Genomic DNA, 6,000 nt, shown 5'->3' on the forward strand with positions numbered 1-6,000 from the left:
ATTCTCAACTGCAGAGTTTCTGTTTGGAATGGAGTCATTTGAAGTTAAATGTACTGCATGTTAAGATCTGCACATAGGCCCTAATTCACAAGGTTTTCACACTGAGTATCAGCAGGCATAACAGTAGGCTATGCACTGAAGTAGAGGTCTTCACGGGTCCAAAACTTTGTGCCTGAACCCGAAAGAGACCCACAATGTACTACACAGAACTGACCCGGACCCGTCTATTATTTCAAAAGCTGGACCCGGACCCTGTTGTGAAAAATACAACTTTTTGTCTTACCTAATTTAAGGGAGCCGTAGTCTCTCTTCCTTGTACCCGACTGCCATTGATTCATTACAATCCTCCGACGAGAAAGTCATCCATGTTATTCCTCTCGTTACTCCAATTATATCCATTATTGCCATGCGTGCACTTGCATTAACTCTGAGTCTGCGCGCTCTGCTTCTAACGGCAGAGAGAGACGGATCACTTTTTTTTTCTGGGTCACACTTTTCCTAATTTTACAAGTTGCAAGTTACAAAAAACACAAGCAGTGTCTGATCACGGCCGGGTGTTTTCCGAGTCCGATGACTCCGATCGCACGGGTATTACACACAATGTTAAACAGACCCGGGACCCGAAATAATAGATTCCGACCCGACCTGGACCCGGCTGATCATTAAAAATATAGACCCGAACCCGTACGGGTTCAACGGGTCTCGGGTGCACTGTGAATATCTCTACACGGAAGTGTAATTATCTGAAAATATAAATATCAAATATCAACATCAATTATTGCTGTTGAGCAGTAGCAAACTCACTGTGGGCACTGGTTGCTAAATAAATAAATAATTCATTCTTATTTCTCTTAAATTTCAATTGCTTTCGATTAACTTTTAAATACATTTCTAAATTAAAATTGTATATGTTTTTCAATCTTTTTTCAGCAAATAAATCTTTTCTTTGGACATCTTTCAATCATTGCTATGCATGGAGTCATGAAGAGATGAAGAGATGCTCTAAATAACTTTATCATTGGTGATGGGAGGGCGGATTTCTCTAAACAGGTGTATATATTCAGACATGTAGTAGAAATGAATCAGAAAGCAGAAGTGACCAGAGGGTGTTTTTGCATCTACATGCCCGCCCAGGATTAAATGGGTAATTTGTGTTTGTGTGTCATGGTGTGAATATTTAGACAATAGCTGGTCTCTGAATCATGAGAGAGATCACAAGTTCAAATTCTGAATATTTACTAGAAGTGTTTACTTCGTAGCCTAATAAACTTTTTGTCTTATACACTTGGCCCAATAGGCAATGTGTTTTGAGAGCTGTCAGCCGCTTTAGATATAAACCATTGCCTTTAATGGTAATGGGTATTTTCAGCTTCTCAAATGAGCACATTTTACTATTATGAAATATATGGAGAGCCTCTGGGCATGTTGGCTGAGTGGGTTAGTTATGAGATAGCGCTTTGACAGACACGTAGGCTGACAGTGTGGATCTGTTTTTGAGAGGATGGAGAGGATAATGAGACTGCCCTCTCAGATGGCCACCTGTTCTGAGCACAACCCCATCAGAGAAAAACCCAAACAGACTGCCATTTCCAGAGGAACTGAGTGTGTGACAGACAGACTTGCAAATTTGGAGCGCTGCCCTGTCGAGAACTTCAGTCGGAGGGAAAGTGAACCGTTACCAAAGGCCTGTTGGCTCCATAGGGTGCAATATTCACCATAAGGCTGAATGTCTTTGCTGAGGTTGTTCTAATTGTGTGTTTTGTGCTGCTGGAGGCAAAAGAGAGACATGTTTTACTCTGCTGAGACAGTTTGTGTGTGATCATGTTTAATATGATTGTGTGTTCTACCTTGTATTTATATTATTCGTGTGTGGTATTTGTGCTTAATGTTGACTTTATGGCAGGGTTAAATCACTTTTTATTAATTTGTGAATGAATTCATTCATTGTATGCTCACTGCAGTAACACATTGATCTCGTCTTCTTGGAAACACTCCACTGAATCTGAGAACCAATCAAACACAGGCGTCATTTAAGGTAGTCCCTGGTCCCATCGGCCATTATTTCCTGCCGTCATTTGTATGGTTACCTTCAATTACAGGCTGCAAACTCAACATCACAGGTAAAATATTATTTCTTTTGAGGATGTTAGAATTGTAGAAATCAATATTGGAATTATTCACATGAACATTGTGATTATTTGGTCTTATTTTATTTTATTTTTTTTGATTTATGACTTTTTGTATTTTTTTTGTATTATTATTATTATTTAGATTTTGTATTAATTTTCACAAAATGTTAAAGTTAATTTTTTTTGCATAATCTAATAAATAATCCTAAGCCAAGCATTTATTTAGTTAATTAAATATTTTCCTAATAGAAAATTAAAATAATCCATATATTCATTCATTCATTCCATAAATTTTTTATGTATTTATTGAAACAGAATCAATTGTTAAATAATTATTATTTTTTTATTAATGTTCAGAAGTTAAGCAATTTCAAAAAAAGTTTGAGTTATTTGCATAATGTAATTAATATTAATAAGCTAGTCAAGTATATCTCTTGCAGTTCTATAAATCCATCTCTCCTCCTTTACAGTGCCAACAGCCTCCATCTCTGTCTATTTCTTGATTTGGGTCTTTAATCATCCTTTCATATTCAGAATTGGGTATGAGTCACATCAGTATTTGGCTGTAGTTTGGTCTGAGCAGAGCTGGACTGGGGGCTGTTGAGGTTCACTATGCACAGTCTTCCCAGGGGAGAGGGGTCACCCCCCAAAAAATAAAAAATAAATATTATATTATGGAAAGCTATTGTTTAGTCTCCTATTTATAAAATCTCAACCTTTACTTTCTCTCTCTCTAGCTGATGAGTTATTGAATATACCATCATTAGCTCTTCAAATTCATTTCTTCTGAAAAATGAAGATTGATTCTTTTCTCTTGTTGTTTCTTCTGCTCTGTCTCTTTAGCTGCTCTGTTTACAGTCTGTCTCTCTCGCTCTGTCTTTGTCTCTAAGGGTTTGGAGTGCCACTGTGACTCAAGAGTCTGACTACCAGCAACAAAAATATCATCTTAGTAGATGTGAGACACAAGACTTTAAAGCAGACTCAGTCCTCATTTACAGAGACACCCTCCAGGACCTGTTCTAGTGTTTCCTTTTATATTCTCACTGTTTCCCAGCTGTAGGGTGCAATGAAACAATGCAATGTCTTCCTCTCTGATAAAATACCTTATATAATATAAATATACATTACAATATATACCTTATATAATATATCATATTAAACAGGGTATATTTGCCATATGGGCTATTTAGGACTCCATAATATTAGCATTATAATTTATTAATAAAATCCTGCTTCAAATATAATCAGCTGGGGATTTGAATAGTTGAATTTAACATACTCAACACTGGCAACATTGCCAATGGCTGTGTGATTGATGTCACTGGAAACTGCCTGGCTCTCGCTGAAAATGAATAACATTTTGGTCTATTTGTCATTCTGAATTGCTGTATGTGTGAGCAACTTCACTGTTTATTGCTAATAGCCCCACGTCTCGTCACTCGTCTCACTTCAAAATGATAATTTTCATAAGACATGAACAAACCTCTGGTTGCTTGAGGGGTCATAGATTCAATCAAATTTGATGATGTCTGGATTGACAAACATACATTATTTGTAAAAAATGGTTCTATGCTACATCACCAAAATGCACTAGGATAGATGTTGTGCATTTTCTGTGAATGTGTTCCTCTTTGGGAATGCACACGCACACATGTGTGTGTGTGTTCATGTGTTAGTTCCAGTTTGAGTGATTGAAGCCCACACACCATTACTCTAAGAGGTGAGAGCAAAGAGCCATGAACCTCCGGTCTGACTCATATGCCACTTCTCATTAAACCTCCAGACACACACACATTTTAAACACAGAGAGCCAGGGATTTCTAACACATTAGTGCTGCAGCAAAGCCATCAATTCATAGTTCTAGTCAAAGACATGTGAAAACACAGATCATGTGGGTCAAGGGCAAAATGTCAGTGCTGAAGAAGAAAAAGATAGTATCAGTCTTTATCCTTCAAAAAGAGGCAGAGAGAGTCAGAGGAGAGAATATCTCCTCACGTCTTTGAATAATTATCTCAGTCAAGACTAGCTCGAATAAATAACCTTCAATATGCTTAGCAGTCCACAGTGTTTTTTTATGTGTATATACTTTTTTCCTGGGCAAAATATATTTGAAACATATTTTTTATATATTTTGGAAAGGCTTGAGTATATTTTACAGATTGAAAAATAATTTTATTAAATAATACTTTTATTGTATGAACATTCACATTTCTATCTATCGATACATCTATCTATCTATCTATCTATCTATCTATCTATCTATCGATAGATAGATAGATAGATAGATAGATAGATAGATAGATAGATAGATAGATAGATAGATAGATAGATAGATAGATAGATAGATAGATAGATAGATAATAAAAGGGAAAGGGGGAAGAAGGAAATAAAAGAGAGGAAAAGAAAGAGAAAAGGGTGAGGAGAACAAAAGAAAGAAAGTGGAAGTAAGTTCAAATAAAAAGAAAATTTGCTCAATTTAAATAAAATATGTTATGTGTAAATATATGCGTTAATTCATTTTTTAAATCACAACCAGAAAACTTTATCTAATTTCACTAATTACCATCTATATGTCTGTGTGTGTATTTTAAATCTGAATAAATAAAAATTAATATTATATATCTGTTAGGAGTATTTCAGACTTCTAACTGAGAGTGGAGGCTTAATATCATTATATATTGGTGCCTAGAGCAGCAAGAGACTATAAAAAGCATGGATAAATGTTCACAGACTAATAGAATAATTATAGCTTCTTCACAATTTAGTAATAACTCTGTGCACGCTGAATGGATGTTTGGGAGTGTGGGTGAGAGAGATACTATGTGCGAGAGCACATGCCTGCATACATCATACATGTGAGTCTGAGGCTTTTGATGTGAGTTGGAGGATGTCAGCTGTGTGGCGATGGGAGGGGGACTGGAAGACTTCACTGCCCTGATTACATCAGTTATCACCTCCGCACAACAGCAAACGTGTGTGAAATTCACTTATCAGCATGCCCCCACATGTGAAAGGGGTTACTGTGAATGGAAAGGAAAGAAATGGTCTTTTCCATCGACAAGGTTCCATCATATGTACATGTTTACAGGTACACAAACCAGCACCATTTTGGTGGAAAAGTGGTAAAAGAGAAAAATATTGATTTGATGAGTTCCCATTAATACCTGTTCCATTCCAATAAGGCACTTCTACTGCTGTATTACTGAATGAATTACTTTGCACCTTCTGATGGATTCTGGTGTGCTGTGTTCCACTGGACTTTTCATAAACAGCTCTGACTCTCCTATTCTCTCCCTCCGATTTCTGAAGTTTTAATATGTCTGTAAGCTGATTGGTAAAGATGGAAGTGGCTATGGTCTGTGATTGGCTGTGCCTGAGGCATGCCAAGTGGCATGATGCTCATTGTTTATCTGTATACATTTAAAAATCCATAAAAGTATAAATCATACATGTAATGACTCAATGAATGTAAATGTTGATACGGTGGAGAGCTATAAAGTCAAACATTATGATATATGAATTAAATCTTCATTATAAGAATACAATTATTGAAGAAAAAAGTAAATAATTTATTATTGTTTCTTAGAAATATTTTTGATCATTGCTCATTAATATAAAAAAGTTGATATTTTTATTGCATGCAAAGTTAGTTTATGTTGTAAAGTGCCGTATGGTGAAACTGCACAAAATGTGATTAGTGGGGGAAGTTGTGGCCTAATGGTTAAGCCCCTTTCACACTGCCATTCCGGCAAATACAGGGGTAAAGTGTTCCTGCAATTGTTCCCTGGTCGCTAGATTTGGCACATTCACACTGCCAGTGATGACCCGGTATATGTGCGTGCTTTCACACACAACCCTTGAAGATCCCGT

Source organism: Carassius auratus, chromosome 45 (genome assembly GCF_003368295.1).
Source record: "Carassius auratus strain Wakin chromosome 45, ASM336829v1, whole genome shotgun sequence".
Lineage (NCBI taxonomy): Eukaryota > Metazoa > Chordata > Actinopteri > Cypriniformes > Cyprinidae > Carassius > Carassius auratus.